Source organism: Ctenocephalides felis, unplaced genomic scaffold (assembly GCF_003426905.1).
Source record: "Ctenocephalides felis isolate EL2017-DRISC unplaced genomic scaffold, ASM342690v1 CF-g0.4_SCAFFOLD_03573, whole genome shotgun sequence".
NCBI classification, from domain to species: Eukaryota; Metazoa; Arthropoda; class Insecta; order Siphonaptera; family Pulicidae; genus Ctenocephalides; species Ctenocephalides felis.
The window spans coordinates 22,325,566-22,344,054 of record NW_020539727.1 but is presented as its reverse complement, the minus strand read 5'-3'; the positions used below and the strand labels follow the sequence as shown (position 1 = coordinate 22,344,054).

At 27.8% G+C, this 18,489-nt stretch overlaps 1 protein-coding gene across 1 annotated transcript in view; it reads right to left on the bottom strand.

Annotated features, from left to right (window-relative positions):
• Positions 1-7,840, bottom strand: part of LOC113389175 (acyl-CoA desaturase-like) — a gene marked incomplete in the record, with an annotated part of 83,457 nt that extends 75,617 nt beyond the window's left edge. The window contains 2 exon segments of the mRNA XM_026626232.1: positions 2,667-2,952; positions 7,718-7,840.
• Positions 7,841-18,489: the final 10,649 nt, after the last annotated feature.

Below are 18,489 nucleotides of genomic sequence, written 5' to 3'. Positions count from 1 at the left end.
CGTTCCGTTCACAATTAGGACTTAATTTTTGTATATGTGTATCTTTAATATGTCTATTTTTAATAACAAATTTTTGAAATTATTAATATATTCACAGAACGTGAATAATAAATTATTTCTCCAAAATAATTCTAAATATTGATCACTCAGAAAAACAAAATGCAAAGAGGTAATAATTGATGAGAAAGCAAAATGTTTAGTAAATTTTGCAACCATGGTACGGATCTTCACTTTGAAAGGTAATGTCCAAATAAAATAATTTATTTACGATTTATTTGCCTATAGTCAATAATATTGTCTATTTTAAGCATCTACAAGTTTTTTTCAACAAATTTCTAGTCGGTTTGTGTTCTGGCTAAAAGTTTAAATCTTTGCTTGTAGAAGGCAGAAATTGTAAAAATAAATAGTCAGGTGATTTGTTTTCATTTTTTTGTTGAAGGAATTTGCAACTAATAAATAAATTATTAATTAATTAATTTATATGTTTTTGTCTGCTATTATAGTTTTAAACCCTTAGCCAAGACCCGAACCAATATTGGTGTAGATATTTGTCAATAAAATTTAGTAATACGAATATTCTTTATTTAATATAATTTAATAGTTGTTTTTTATGTTGAAGACCAAATAATAAAATAAATAGAAAATAAAATATATTTGAAAAAATATATAACTAATCTAGAAATAAATATTAACTAAAATTAAATAACTAAACCAAAAAAATTAACTAAAACTTAACTAGATAAAATACTTAATAAAATAAATTAATAAATTACTAATGAAATAAAATTACAACTATATAATAAATAAATATAAAAGCACCTGAAGTGCTGGCAAGAACCAAAGGCTATAGTTCAATTTTTTGACGTCTTTAAGGTGTTATATAATATATTAAATATCCAAAAATAAATAATATATTTGTTAATTTAATAACTAAGTACCTCACTTACTTAATTTAATAATAAAAGCTAATTTCCTAATAATAAATAGTATTACGATAAACAAAATACACCTAAAATTATTTATTCATAAGGTTTTTGAGTGTAAGTCACGGCAGCACCGTCGATATCATGGTTCAGAACCACTATTAACTTTCAGTTTTCAAAAATGAAAATTTGGATTAAAAATTCAAAAAATTACCCAGGCTAAGCTCAATCTAAGCGCCACTCTGGTAAAAATGTTTACCAAGGCGTTAGACTGTTTTTTTTATACTGAAACACTTTTACAATTTTGTGAGAAAACTATTGAAAAATGTGAAAATGACGCCAAGCTGAGCACAGTATAAGTGAAATAGTCGCACCGAATTATTTGCAAATGCGTTTAGACTGTGACTATACGGGAGCACTTTTTCACTTTTTGTGCAAAATTGGCAACTATTTTTTTTTTTTAATATTGAATTTGAAATGAAATGACTTGTTAATGTTCCGGGAGATAAATTGATTTACGATTTTTTCATTTAACAAGATAGCAAAATAATGAAGTTACAGTATTTGTAATAATATATTTGAAAATGTTTGAAATTTCTCGCATATTTCTTTACGGTACGGAAGTTCCAGCAATTTGCCGTAAGTCACGATGCCATAACAACTAGTTAAATTAACCAATTGACATCATCAAATAACTAGCAAAAATTAATCAATAATTATAAGAACTACAATTATAATCAATACGCATATTTTAGAATTATTTATATTAATTCACAACTAATTTTTATCAATGTAAATAATAACTATTAATATAATTGATAATTTTGTATATTATTTGGTGTACAACTTTGCTTTCGCCGTTTTTACAAGAAGAGTTCTTTACAATAATGGCGGCAGCAAAGTGTACATCTAATATATTTCCGATCAAATTTTAGGGTATACCGAGTTGTGTAGGTTCTAAATGATGTTAGATAATATGTCAATGATTTAATTTTAAACAATTTGCCGAAGGCATAGTTCATTTTAAATAAACGGTTAGAAGTTACAAGCGATAAAATAAAAATATGCACTTGATATACTAAAACTTAAAGTTTGTTAGGAAACTAGAGTACTTTATACTCAATTTTTTTCGCTCAATTGCAATTTTAAAGTATACCGAGTTGCTTTAGAGTGTGACTATCTTAGACAGTATTTAGATAATTTAATTATGTATAAATTTGCCGAATATTTTGATTAAAATCAGACTTATCGTTTGAAAGTTACAAGACATTGTATAAATCAATTTATAGTCTGATGGGTGTAATGAGGTGTCGAAACGTTTCGCGGTAAATATATCGTGTTGGGTCTCATTTGAAAGGTCTCGATAGAATATATTCAAATCTGAAATTGACTGGCATGATAAAACAATAGGTTAGTAGGATATCACGGCAGTAGTATATCACGTGCACTTATTTTTTTACCTCATTTTTAAAATATTTCCTATTTTTTTTTTAAATTGAATTGGAAATGCAATGACGTTTGTTAATGGAGATAAATTGATTTATGATTTACATTTGATTTGCTCAGATATAACACGATAGCAAAAATACGAATGAAAGTTACAGCATTTGTAATAATACATTTGAAAACGTTTAAAAATTTATCACCTTATAATTATTTATTACATTCATCCATCCATTCCACCTATCACATAACCTCACAATACTTTTCAATTCTTGTCTAAAAATTTATCACCTGTGATACCTGGTATGATATCCTGCCATATGTCCTCCATATCCAGGATTATCATAAACAACATTTGCCTTGTCGTCATTAAAGGCCATTCCTCTGATGAAGGAAAACAAGGCCATTCCAAAGGCTATGTTGTTTATAAGGCCAATTTTGGCTGCAGCAAACATCATTCCTGGCAGGAAAAACGGAAGGATTGCTGCCAGGATTAAAGGTTTTACCAGGATGAAGGCTATGGCGTATTGGAGACCAGAGTTGCCTTTGTTTTTTTTGCCTCGGGATTCCTGGATAGAGGTTGTACCTGGAAATTAAAAATTTTGTAAAATTTGTGGAAAAATAATAATTTTCAATATATATATATATATATATATATATATATATATAAATATATATATCCTTTATTTTAAGAGGGGTCGAGTTCTGAAATCTAATATTTTGAGAAATATATTTTCAAATATATCTTTTTAAATATATTTTCAAAATCCAAAAATATTAAAATTCTACTAATCCTAATCCAAAAAATATCCAAAATCCAGGTTCAAATGTATTAAGGTTCATACAAAGTAAGAACTCGAAAATTTTATTTTAATATTTTATGTAAAATTGCAATATTTGCAATTTTTGAAATTTGAAATTCACAGTAATTAAATTTGCAATATTTGAAATTCTTGAAATTTCTTGGATCTTAGATTTCTAGAATGTGAGATTTCTGGAATGTGAGATTTTTGGAATCTGACATTTCTGGAATCAGAGATTTGTGAAATCTAAGATTCGTGAAATTTGAGATTTGTGGAATCTGAAATTTCTGGAATCTCAGATTTCTAGAATCTAGGTTTTTGAAATGTTGGATTATTGGAATTTAGAATTTCTGGAATCTAGATTTCTGGAATGTAGGATTTCTGGAATCTAGCATCTCTGGAATCAGAGATTTCTGGAATCAAAGAGAGATTTGATATTTTGTGAAATCTAAGATTTGTGAAATCTAAAATTTGTGAAATCTAAAATTTGTGAAATCTAAAATTTGTGGAATCTAAAATTTGTGGAATCTAGGTTTTTAAAATGTTGTATTTCCGTATCTTGGATTTTTAAAATTTAAAATTTCTGGAAATTTGAATTTCTGGAATCTAGGATTTCCGGAATTTAAAATTTCTAGAACCTAGAATTTCTGGAATCTAAGATTTTCGGAATTTAAAATTTCTGGAATCAGAGATTTCTGGAATCTTGGATTTTTGGAATCTTGGGTTTTTAGAATTTAATATATCTGAAATCAAAGATTTTTGAAATCAGCGATTTCTGGAAATTGAGATTTCTGGAATCTGAGACTTCTGGAATCTAGGTTTCTGAAATGTTGGATTTTTAGAATCTAAATTTTTTGGAATCTTAGATTTTTGAAATTCAAAAATTCTGGAATTTAGAATTTCTGGAATCTAGAAATTTTTGAATCTTGGATTTTTTAAATTTAAAATTTCGGGAATCTAGAAGTTCTGGAATCTTGGATTTTTGAAACTTAAAATTTCTGGAATCTTGGATTGTGAGATTTCTGGAATGTGAGATTTCTCAAATGAGATTTCTGGAATCAAAGATTTCTGGAATCAAAGATTTCTGGAATCAAAGATTTCTGGAATCAAAAATTTCTGGAATCAAAAATTTCTGGAATCAAAAATTTCTGGAATCAGAGATTTCTGGAATCAGAGATTTCTGGAATCAGAGATTTCTGGAATCAGTGATTTCTGGAATTTGAGATTTGTGGAATTTGAGATTTATGAAATCAAAGATTTTTGGAATGTGAGAGTTCTGGTATCATAAATTTGTGAAATCTAATATTTGTAAATTCTGAGATTTGTGGAATTTGAGAATTCTGAAATTAAGAATTTCTGGAATCAGAGATTTTTGGAATTTGAGATTGCGGAATCTAGGAATTCCGCAATCTAGGATTTCCGGAATCCAGGATTTCCAAATCTAAGATTTATGGAATCTTGGATTTTTGGAATTTAAAATTTCTGGAATTAAGGATTTCTAGAACCTATTATCTCGGGAATCTTGTATTTTTGGAATTTAAAATTTCTGAAATCTTGGATTTTTGGAATTTAAAATTTCTGGAATCTAGGATTTCTGCAATCTAGGATTTCTGCAATCTAGGATTTCTGCACTCTAGTATCTTTGGAATCTAGAATTTCCAAAATCTAGGATTTTTGCAATAAAGATTTTTAGATTGTAGAATTTTTCAAATCTAAGTTCCAAATGTTGGATTTTTGGAATCTAGGATTTCCGAAATACAGGATTTTCGGAATCTAAGATTTCTGGAATCTTGGATTTTTAGAATTTAAAATTTCTGGATCTAGGATTTCTGGAATATAGTATCTCTGGATACTAGGATTTTTAGAAGGCAGAATTTTACAAATATAGCATTTGAGTAGAGTTCCGGCATTTCTAGAGTACAAAATTTTCAAAAAATCTAATTTCTGAATCAAAAATCTCTAAAAAATATACTTGCATTCTAGAAATGTAGAAATTCAATATTACCGGGTTACAGAGTTATTTGAAATCTAGAATTACTGGAATGTAAAACTTAGAGAAATATTTTATTAATATTATCGAAAATAGAAGTTTTTGAATCTATTACTTATATATTTTTTTAATCTAGAAGTTTTGGAACCCATTTTAACAAATCCAGAATTTAAAAATAACATTATTTCCAGTTCAATAAATCGATAACCGTGTCAATCGACAAAGTCAATAATCGATAAATGTTGATAAATAACCGTTAAATCGATAAATCTCCGGAAGCAGATATTTATCGACGAATCTATTAATGTACCGGACCACAAATGGAATCTGTGAAAAAAAAGTGACTCCAGAGACAATCACCGTATAAGGTAATCACCATATCAGCAAAATAAATCATCAGATGTATTTATTTTATTATAATCGTTCCTGAAAACTAGTTTCTGTCTGACCATCCTCTAATGGACCTACTTTCTAACTTGCAAATATTTTTGCACACATGTAAATAAACTAATAAATAAACAAACTGCATATATATATATATATATATATTATAATGCCGGAGGATTTATGTAGGAGGAGTGTTTGGTTGGATTTTTTGCAATTTCACATGGGAAACCATTGCGAAAATTCTGCAATGAAATGCTGTGGAGATTTTATTTTGCAAGAAGTTGTTATAAAGGTCAATATATATGTATATATATATATATATATATATATATATATATGTAAATACATATATTTGCTATACTTCTATGATTTCGAAATTCTAGGATTCCAAAGAAATTTTCTATATTTATTGCTAAAGAATGAAATATCGAATTCAAAGTCGTTTTATTCAAAACTTTTATATCGAATTGTATAAAAGTGTTCCCTAGAAAATATTGTTAATTTTATCTAGTTTCACCCTGTCTAACTCACAAGGGGTGGTTTCATATGAAATTTTTGAGTTATTTGACAAAAACCAAAAAAATGACACGAATTTTCTATTTATTGCTAAAGAAAAATTCAAAAATCCTAGATTCTATATTTAAACAATTTTATAATTACATAATCCTAAACCCCAAAAATCCTAGATTCCTAAAATTCTAGTTCTACAAAATTTTACATTTAGAAAATAATAAAATTTAAAAATCCTAGATCCAAGAAATCAAAATATCCACAAATCCTAAATTCCGCTTGCTCAATTTCCATTAATTCTAGATTTTCAAAATCCAAAATATACGTTATTACTAGTTTCCAGAAATCATAATTGCCAAGAATCCAAAATTCTCGAAATCCCTGATTCCATAAATCTCTGATTCCAGAAATCTCTGATTCCATAAATCTTTGATTCCAAAAATTTCTGATTCTATAAATCTCTGATTTCAGAAATCTGATTCTAGAAATTTCTGAAACCATAAATCTCTGATTCCACAAATCTCAGATTTCACAAATCTCTGATTCCAGAAATCTCTGATTTCACAAATCTCTGATTTCACAAATCTTATATTTCACGAATCTCTGATTTCGCAAATCTCTGATTACACAAATCTTAGATTTCACAAATCTCTGATTCCAGAAATTTCTGATTACAGAAATATCAGATACCAGAAATTTCAGATTCCAGAAATGTCTGATTCCAGAAATCCTGGATTCCAAGAAATCAAGATTTTCAAAATTATGAACTTACAAAAATCAAAAAATCCAAATTATGCGTTTCAAAAAATCTAGTAAGTTCTTAAATCCAAAATCCCAGTTTCCAGAAATCCTAGATTTCAATTTAATATACCTAAAATCCTGCATTTTATTAATGATAAAAATTCCAAATAAAAATCCTAGGCACTTGATAAAAAATTCTGCATTTTACAAATTCCAGATACCAAATTCTAGATATTCAAGATTCACACTTTAAAAAGTCTGAAAACCCAGTTTCCAAAATTTTCGAAAATCTCAGAAATGCCAAAATTCAGATTCCAGACTTCCAGAAATACAACAAAATATTATCATTTAATTATTATTAACTTCCCGTAGGCTAAGCACAGTCTAAGCGTCACTCTGATACAAATGTTTACCCAAGTGCGTTTAGACTGCTTTTGATTCTGGAGCACTTTTCCAATTTTGTGAGAAAACTATTGAAAAATGTGAAAATGACGCCAAGCTGAGCACAGTATAAGTGAAAATGTCGCACAGAATTATTTGCGAATGCGGTTAGACTGTGACTATACGGGAGCACTTTTTCAATTTTGTGTAAATTAGGCAACTATTTTTTTCTGGAAATTGAATTCGAAATGAAATGACGAGATAAATTGATTTATGATTATAAATTGATTTATGATTTACATTTGATTTGCTCAAATATAACAAGATAGCAAAAATAATTAACCTTACAGTATTTGTTATTAACGTTTAAAATTTCTCGACTATTTCGTTACGGCATGGGAAGTTTTAGAGCAATTTGCCTTAAGGCACGATGCCATACACCACTAGTTTTACTTCTACTTTTATCTAATTTACTGATACATGTAAGTATTTCATACTTACTGTCTAATATAGAGAATTCAAGGATCAGTTCAATTTACCCGTTTCATCACCATCATCAGATTCTTTGCCTTCAACACTAGTTTCGTCTTCGGGTGCGATGTAGAAGTTCCAGACATTTTTTAGCAAAGACCAGGGACTTGCTGGTAATTTTTTGAGACCAGAATCTATCAGAGTTTCCAGGGAACTTCCATATTCTGTCACAGCTAGAAGAATCATTACTGCTGGTGCTGGTGCTGGACGAATCCTTGGCTGATGCTTTGTCTTGGGACGGCTGAACCTGAGAGGAAAGGGTAAATGATCCACTTTTATATGTTAATTTCTTCAAGAGTTTTTGTAAAAAAAAAATCCGGTTCGATTATTTAAGATTTGGCAAAGTTAGATCCGTGCGCTAGGGTACGAGCTCGGTCTCGCAACCATAGGGATACCGTGATATCATGATGTCACAACAATGGTATCAGATTTGTGCTTGAGTAAAAATGGCAAATATTCTGATGTTTACTTTTAAATATAATGTCGAGTTAATAAAGAACCTTTACATTCTGGAATAACATCACAAAGTCAAAAGAATGTTGAAAAATATCACAATTACAAATGACTTCTACCGGGTTTGCTTTCTACTATCTAACTGTTAACAAAAAATCTCTAGTTTGTTTTTTATATGTTTAGTTTTTTCAAGAGTTTTCGTACAAAAAAATCCGGTTTGATTATGTTAAGATTTGCCAAAGTTAGATCCGTGGCGCTAGAGTACGAGCTTTGGTCTCGCAACCATAAGGATACGTGATATCATGATATAATGATATCAAGTTTAGTTGGTTTTTTATATGTTAAGTTTCGTAAAAAGTTTTTGTACAAAAAAAATCCGGTTTAATTATGTTAAGATTTGGCAAAGTTAGATCCGTGGCGCTAGGGTACGAGCTTTGGTCTCGCCACCATAGGGATACTGTGATATCATGATGTAATGATATCAGATTTTTGCTTGAGTAAAAATTGCAAATATTCTGATTTTTACTTTTAAATATGACGTCGTGTTAAAAAAGAACCTTTAGATTGCTGCAATAACATCAAAAAGTTAAAAGAATGTTAAAAAAAATATCACGATTAAAAATGACTTCTACTGGGTTTGCTTTCTAATATCCAACTGTTAACAAAAAATCACTTTAGTTGGTTTTTTACATGTTTAGTTTCTTCAAGAGTTTTCGGACAAAAAAAATCCGGTTCGATTATGTTAAGATTTGGCAAAGTTAGATCCGTGGCGCTAGGGTACGAGCTTTGGTCTCGCAACCACAGGGATACTGTGATATCATGATGTAATGATATCAGATTTTTGCTTGAGTAAAAAATGCAAATATTCTGACTATTACTTTTAAATATAATGTCGAGTTAGAAAAGAACCTTTACATTGTTGCAATAACACTAAAAAAGTCAAAAGAATGTTGAAAAAGTATCACGATTAAAAATGACTTCTACTGGATTTGCTTTCTAATATCCAACTGTTAACAAAAAATTACTTAGTTGGTTTTTCATATGTCTAGTTTCATCAAGAGTTTTTGTAAAAAAAAAATCCGGTTCGATTATGTTAAGATTTGCCAAAGTTAGATCCGTGGCGCTAGGGTACTAGCTTTGGTCTTGCAACCGTAAGGATACTGTTTTATCATGATGTAATGATATCAGATTTTGGCTTGAGTAAAAATTGCAAATAATTTTTTTAAATTGCAAATTGTTAGGGTTTTACACACATGACGAGTAAACACATCAAAACGCAAAATTCTGCCACTTGTCCATGACGAGTATATTCGTCAATCGCATTTAACTGTAATCGTTTTTATTATTTTTTTTATTATTAATTTGGTCTAATTTATGATGATTTGGTTGAATTTTAATAATCTTGGGGCAAAGTTTTAACTTTAATTGATTGAAATTTTAGTAGAACTTAAAAAATGATAAATTTCTAGTTTTATTAACCAAAAATTGAAAAAACAAATGCTAGAGCATATTGAAAATATTGAATAATAAATATTTTGCATACTTAAAAACTGTAAAAAATTGTCAAAACTGTAAAAAATATTTCAAAAATGTAATAAAAATTGTTTCATATTTATTAAGTACTATCCAACTTCTAGTGCAATAAAATATATTAAATTTGAAGCTTGGGGTTCCTCAAGGCTCTATTGTGGGTCCACTCTTAATTGAATTTATATTAATATCCTAAAATTCATTGAGTTTATCATTTTTTAACTTTTCGCATTTTTTAGCAAAGACAGGTCTCGCCATTCTGAAGATACAGAGCTAAATGTTCAAAAAATGGCATTTTTGAGTGAACTAAGCGTCCGATTTGAATGATCTAAAAAAATTTCTGCTTGTATTGACAAAACAATTGCTTTTGAGGATAAAAATTATTACATTTTTTTTTATTTTCCATAAAATTTTTGTAATTTTGGATTAGAAATTCAAAAAATTACTCGGACTAAGCACAATCTAAGCGCCACTCTGGTGCAAATGTTTGCCCAAGTGCGTTTAGACTGTTTATGCACTGTAGCACTTTTTCAATTTTGTGAAAACTATTGAAAAATATGAAAATGCCGCCTTGCTAAGCACTGTATAAGTGAAAATGTCGCACAGAATTGTGCGACAAATGCGTTTAGACTGTGACTTTACGGGAGCACTTTTTCAATTTTGTGTAAATTAGGCAAGTATTTTTTGAAATTGAATTCGAAATGAAATGACGATTGTTAATGTTCTGGAGATAAATTGATTGAAGATTTACATTTGATTTGCTCAGATATAACAAGATAGCAAAAATTTGAAACCGTTTAAAATTTCTCGAATATTTCATAACGGTACGGGAAGTTCGAGCAATTTGCCTTAAGGCACGATGCCATACACAACTAGTTAAATTTGTATTGCCATAAAGACTCACCAAACAAGACACGTACTCTCCCAAACTTCCAAAACACTTGGAAAAGTGATCATAATCTTGGTAGTTTCGAAGCCATCTGATTTGGATCCTGGAGGATTGATGATGTCTTCACCTTCTCGCTCAAATTTGGACATATCATCATCAGAATCTTCCTGGTTTTTGGAAACATTTTCAGAGACATCTATTTTATCTAACATTTGATCAGTAGAAATTGGCTCCTGCTTATTCAATGGTTTAAAAGGTTGATCATCAGTGATCTTGATAGTAGACGTACTTGGTTTCGGAGTAGTCTGCACCAAAGCTGCTGAAATTGGCTTAAATTTTGGCCTAATTGTAGTTACAACTTGGTCAAACAGTTTAAAAATTTGTTGCTCCTTATACTCTTCACTCGGAGCAACTGTACTTTTTACATTAGTTGCTGGTTTGGGTTTAAAATTTGGCAAAGATGGTCTAAAGGGTTCATCCTCAAGAGGCACCAAAGGTTCTTGTCGACTTTCCACTCTTGTTAGTAATGGTCTAAATGAATCAACATCATCTCCTACAGGTTTCCAAGAATTACCAGAGAAAATTTTTTGGGCATCGTAATTTTTTGAGGCATTTTGTGCCAAGTTGACTTGCCTAGGCATCATGTGATTGTAGGCTAATTTTATAGGTAAAAACTGGAACGGCGGAGGATTTGCGTATTGGTCATCCTGATCCCGGAATTCAGCTACATCATCATTGTTTTCTCTAAAATCTGCATCTGATTCCTCACCATCATTACCATTATTATCAAGGCCATATCCAGTCGAATAATCCTGACTATCTGATGGATTATACTCGTATTTGAAGGCTTGAGTGGCATTATCGGCTATTGTTTTGTTTTCTGATGTATTAACGCGAACTTTAGCCAAAGTTTGTATTTGTTTTATAGATTGCTCCGACAATTTGTCAACTTTTGGCTGATTTGGAGCCGTTGACACTAAGGAAACCGACAGCAACCACACTGCCAAAATTGTGAATATCATTGTTGGTCGATGCATTTTTGCAATTGGACACAAAATTTTTGAAATTGGTGAGCGATTTGTTGAAGATACTGATTTTGGACGTGTTGAAGATACTGAATTTCGATGCCAATTGTGGAATTTGCACCTATGTTGGCACCAGATGAGGATAAACCAGGATTCTGCCTTCAATTTGCTAAATCAATTCTCTGGAGTAAACAAGCAAAATATCCAGTTTATTATAAATATAGGTCTTTTATTATAAATTTGGTGATACACACTGGTTCTCAAAGTTTCAATAAAATATCCACCAATGGTTCTCAAAGTGTGTATTTGGAAATAATTAGATCAAATTCTAAATTGTTGGCACCAGAGTAAATATTATTTGGTAAACGCAGAAGCTCCAAAAACAATAGTAATCCAGTTTTTTGTTGCTAAAAACTTCGGACAAATCTTCTGAATCTCAGTGGTTCTCAAAGTTTTATTTAAATCTCAACCAATGGTTTTCAAACTCTGTTTTCGTGAATAATTGGAATAAAATTCATTCACCTTTTAATCGTTTGTTTGGTTCAATTTGTTTGAAATTGTAGTATTACAATTGGTAGATTTAAAATTAATGGAAATTTTGTAACATACCAATGGTTCCCAAACTTTTAACAAAATTCTGTCGCAGTTATTCTCAAACTTTTAGCTTTGGGTTGAAATCAGTTTTGTGATGTTTACAAGCAAAATATCCACTTTATTGTAAACCAAAGAATTTTCGTAAATGAGGTGCTCTACACTGGTTCTCAAACTTTTAAAAAAACACACACCAATAGTTCTCAAACTGTGTATTTGTAAATAATTAGATTAAAATCCAAATTGTAAAGTTGACACCAAATGTTTTTTGATAAATGCAGAAGCTCCAAAAACAATGGTAATCCAGTTTTTTTTGAGTTCAAAAATTTATACAAATCTTCTGAATCTCAGTGGTTCTCAAACTTTCAATTAAATCTCAACTAATGGTTTTCAAACTTTGTTTTTGTAAATAATTGGAATAAATTGCATGCGTTTGTTTGGTTCAATTTGTTATTCCAATTAGCAAAATATCCACTTTATTATAAACAAAGAAATTTTCGTAAATGAAGTGCTCTACACTAATTCTCAAACTTTCAAAAAAACATATACCAATAGTTCTCAAACTGTGTTATTCATAAATAATTTGATTACAATCCAAATTGTAAAGTTGAGAGTAAATGTTTTTTGATAAATGCAGATGCTCCAAAAACAATGATAATCCAGTTTTTTTTCGTTCAAAAATTTCGAAAAATCGTCTGAATCTCAGTGGTTTTAAAATTTTTAATTAAATCTCAACCAATAATTTCCAAACTCTGTTTTTGTAAATAATTGGAATAAAATTCATTAACTTTTTATTCGTTTGTTTGGTTCAATTTGTTTATAGTATTCCAATTGGTAGATTTAAAATTTCTAGAAATTTTGAATAATACCAATGGTTCCCAAACTTTTAACAGAATGCTGTCGCAGTTGTTCTCAAACTTTCAACTTTTAAATTCAGAAATTCCAAAAACCGAGTAACATAATCAAATGATTTTAAATTCTTGCAAAATCAAGTCTCAAATTGAATCTCACTCAGTGGTTCTCAAACTTTTATCTTTGAATTCAGAAATTCCAAAAAGTGTAATTTAGAATTTTGCTCTTTGTTCTAGCAAAAAATCGACTTCTCTGTACGCTTCCAAAACTTTACAAAACCCTTATTCACACCTATCACAATTTTTCTGTGGTTCTCAAACTGTTCAACACATACTTTTAGAACAAACAACCAACATTTTGTACAAAGTCACATACAAAATACTCAGCAAGTAAAGTCCTCCGTAAATATAAATCAATTTCACATATGGATACATACGGAAATAATTGTAAAAATGACACAATTTTTTAAAAATTTGGTCAGAGGTGGTTCTCAAAGTTTAGTTTGAATAGTGCAACTAAAAGTAGTGCAATTATTTTTAGTAGTTGGAAGAATAAATCGGCGCAACGAAAAATGACATTGTGGAATACTAAGTCACTTTGTATCATAACTAATTTGGATTTTTAAATTATTTTTAATGAAATTTATAGTTTATAGTGTAAACTATATAATTTGTTGAAATTTAGTATAAATATTTGTATATAACTTTTTGAAATACATCCAGGAACTTCAGTATGCACTTTGTATATATTAGTCCACGATTTTTGTAGTTTTTATTTTTTATTGATAATTATTTTTAATTAATTATTATATTATATATTTAATAATAAATAAATTTTTATATTTTTAAAAATGGGTTTAAACAATTGACATTATGTATTTATAAAAAAATATGTAGTTCAGGTACAACTTTATATTAAATAAATATTTTTCTTGTAAATTGTTCTCAAATTATTCTTGTTTATACACAGTTGTTTGATGAAGTCTAAAATTTGCACTTTAAATTAAATTTTTTCTGCACTTTTTAGTTAATTTTTATTAAAAATGTCACTTGCATAATTTTTTTGAAGTATTTTTGTAAATTTAAAAAATACTTTTGATTTATTCTGACAAATTTTTGGTATTAAAAAAATAAATCCAAATTTATAGTACAGTCTTTAAAAAAAACTGGCTTTTTACTAAAATTAGACTTTTAGTTAAAATTTTTACAGTTTTTTGTTAAAACTATTAACAAAAATCACTTGCTAAATTTTTTTCAAGTCTTTTTGTGAATTTAAAAAATATTTTAGGTTAATTTTGTCAATTATTTTGGTTTTAAATAAATAAATAAAAACACACCATAAAATTTTTTGCACTTGAATTTTGCATCAAACAAATTTGTAATTTATTTTTAACTATTATAAATGAATTTATTTATAAAATTTTAACAAATTATGATTTTATATATATTGTTATAAATTTTAAAATTTGTTTGATGATTTTAATTAATATTTTTTCTAATAAAATTTGCGAATTGAATTTATATTGCACACAAAAAGTCTTTTATTTGCACTATTGTATTTAAAACAAAAAAACATTATATTTTTAATACAAAATGTAAAACAAATGTATTAATAAATTTTAAAATGCTATTTTTGTTGTATAAAATTACTGAAAATGAACACAAAATTCCAGCAAATTAATTTTTTGCAATTTTGACCACGAATATTATAATTAATTATCAATTTGTTTTCGAAAATAAATTCACTTCACCTTTAATAGATTTAATTTAAAACAAATAGTTTAAATTATTTTGCAAACCAAATTTTTATAAAATAATAAATAATTTTGTCCACAAATATTTTTACCTAGCTTTTAATCACAAATTATACAGGAATTTTCAATCTTTGCAATTATTTCTGGCAAACAACAATACTCACAATTTTAGTCAATTTTGATAAATATAAATAATAATAATTATATAAAGTTTGTGATCAATATTATAATATTCCAAGTCTGCTCCAAATTCACGACTTTTGTTATTAACTAAAAAATTCACTTTAGTCCTACATAATTTATTATATATATTTTATTTATCAAATTTTCTCACTTTTGTACATTTTCCACCAGTACATATTTCTTTGCACAATATTAACTTATTTATAAAATTTATATATATTTTTATTCAACTTTTAGGAACAAATTGCTGTTGTCTGAGACATTTTTCCATCTAGTATTTAGTATTTTTGGCACAGAATTTTATCTACCATATTTTATCATTACTTTTATTATATTTTTAACTGTAAAATATTATTTTTTATTATAAAATCTTTTCGTTGTTGTCCGATTCGTTCCAACGAGATTACTGAATGCCGATTTCCTCATTTCAAGAAAGTTGATATGGTGGGGCAACTTGTGATCTCGTTAAAGATTGTAAAAAGAAAAAAAATGGAATAAAAATCGAAGAACAAGAGAGAAGAGAGAATGTAGAAGAAGTGGCTGTACTGATCTGCCCAAAAATTCCAAAGATTTTGGAAAAAAATTGGGCAAACTGCGGAGTTTTCTTTGTAATGTATTATTATGTAGTAGTAGTGAAATATAGAATTCAAAGTTGTTTTATTCAAAAATTTTATATCGGAAGTGTATAAAAGTGTTTCCTAGGAAATGTTTTAAATTTTATCTAGTTTTACCCTGTATAACTGAAAAGTGGTGGCTCCATATGAAATTTTTGAGTTATTTGACAAAAACAATTTGTGTACCAAAAATGCATATTAGTGCATAGGTTATCTTATCACTTATAGTAACTTTGGTGAAACTATGTGGTATATTTCGATGAGATTCTGTATATCTTCTAAACTAGCCTTTGAATTTTAAAACTGTCTATGGTAGATATATAGCCAAAGGTATCATCTATATATTGTTCTTACAACACATTTTAGTAAAATTAAAATTAGTGACCAAAAACCGCATTTGAATGCAACATTTTAGATATTAGACAAAATTTGGCAGTTTTGCTCAAGTCTTATAAATTATGCAAGTATTTTGGAGGATTTTTATCTCTAAGCATTGTATATAGATTTTTCTCATATATATATATATATATATATATATGAAAAATCTAAAAATTTACAATTTTTTTCAAAATTGTATTTATATATAAAATAAATTTACATACAATGAATTTATTCATACACAACTTTATTGTATGCAAAGTAAATATATAAAATATTAAATATAAAAACAGAAATAATGCAAATACATAAAATAAAGATTCATTTAATTTATGCAACTTTTTGCATTTAATAAAATTACACTCATAGAGAAAAAAATAAATAACTAGGCGTGAGTGGATTATTAATAATGTTTTCATATGTTATATTAGGATACAAAATTGTAAGTGTTATTATTGTTATTATTATTATTATTGTTTTTCTTACATATTATTTATCTAGTTTTAATTTTTATAGTTAAATTGATTGCCAATGAATGAAGGCTAAGATGCTAGCCGAAACGTATGGATTTTAAATAAATAAATTTCTAAAAACTATCATGCTATTTTTATTTGATGTAACGCCCGACTTTTTTACTCAGATTAAATATATTATATCGACATCAAATTCAAGACTATTCAAATATATATATATATATATATATATATATATATATATATATATATAAGGCTAATGATCTTCGTGTTTTTGTATATATAAACCTGAATAAAACGATTTTATCATCTCGATCTTCTTGTTCTTCACAAACAACTGTTATTTTCTCATTCATAAAACGTGCAGGAATTTCGACGCCTTCTTCAATACAAAGAAAAAAGTTATATTTACACAAATAAATATAAAAACATATTTATAAAATATTTATTGAAGTAAAACTTTTTTAGGCGCGACTAGGGTGTACATCCGTACAAATGCAACGGAAGTGCGTTACGGCAGATAAGATAAGTTAAGAGTGAAGCCAATAATTCGTCATTCGCTCTCGATCATATCATTTCTATACGGGTCGATTGTGATTAGTCGTCGTGTGTGAGTAGAGATCTGTCGTTGTATGCGTACCGATATCAATGAGGAAATAAACTAAATAAAATAAGGAAATCGACATAGATAGATAAATAAACATTTTAAAATTACATCGTAGTACAAATCTTGAATTAATGAAAAATGTCTGAATCGGAAGAATAATTTACCCTGTTCCTTGAAAATAATAAAACAAATTAAACATTTGTGCCGTGTACTAAACGTAAGTTTATTGAAGAGAAATTATTTCTATATCATTTGTAGTTTCTATAAATCTTTGAAGTCATTAAAATGGAAAATACTTTTTAGGCAAGACAGATATTACAGCTGTTCAAAGAATAAGATTATATCGCCAGCGAAAATGTAAAAAAAATACCATCAGTCAATGAATGCATGTTAATTTTAATTACATGAAGTTCTTCAAACACAATTATTACATGATGAGTTTGCGAAAACAATATTTGTTTAGGCGTTGTTTAACATAATCCACTGTGTGAACGAATATTATAGAAGTTATTAATCAGCAATTACTTCATTTCTCTAATGAAGGCTCATTTCTAAATGCTAATTACAATGACAAACCGATCATGTCATATTTGAAGTGTGACTTTAATTACATTTTTCTTTCAAAATATTTTACATAATTTGAATGCTATTATAAATATATAATTTAAAATTTATCATTGTATGAATGTGTATAATGGTCGACACTAATAAATGTGTGCATCACGAGTGTTACCATATTACTAATAAACATTATTCAAAATTTTTATATGATCTATTTATTTTTAGTTAAATTCCATCTTGTACTGAAGCAAATAAGTTTTATTCTTTTTTATAAAAAAAAATACCAGAAACAATGATACATTAATAATATTATGATATCAATTTATGTATTAACAAAAATTAACAAAATATTGGACCAAGAATATAACCTTGAGGAACCCTCAAATAGGATTCAAGCAAAGTCTTGAGTGCTCATAGAACAAGTTTTAGTATTAACTATATAAAATTACCCTTAATTATAAATATATTGCTTAAAAATCTAGAACATATAATTAATTAACTAGTGGTGTATGGCATCGTGCCTTAAAGCAAATTGCTGGAACTTCCCGTACAGTAAGAAAAATTTCAAAAAATATTTCTGAATAGATAATTATTAATATTGTAACATTGTCTAATTATTATAAGTGTTATGTAAATTAAATTACAAAGTTAAAATTATTTATTTAAAGTATATAAGTGAGCTTTAAAACTTTAGCCAGAATTAAAATTAAAATCTCAATTATTTTCGACATAAAAAAAAATTTGAAAAAAAAAGAAAAACATATTTTTTCTCCAAAAGCAATTATTTTGTTAAAACAAGCAGAAAGTTTTTTAGATCATTCAAATCGGACGCTTAGTTCACTCAAAAACTGGCATTTTTTGCACATTTAGC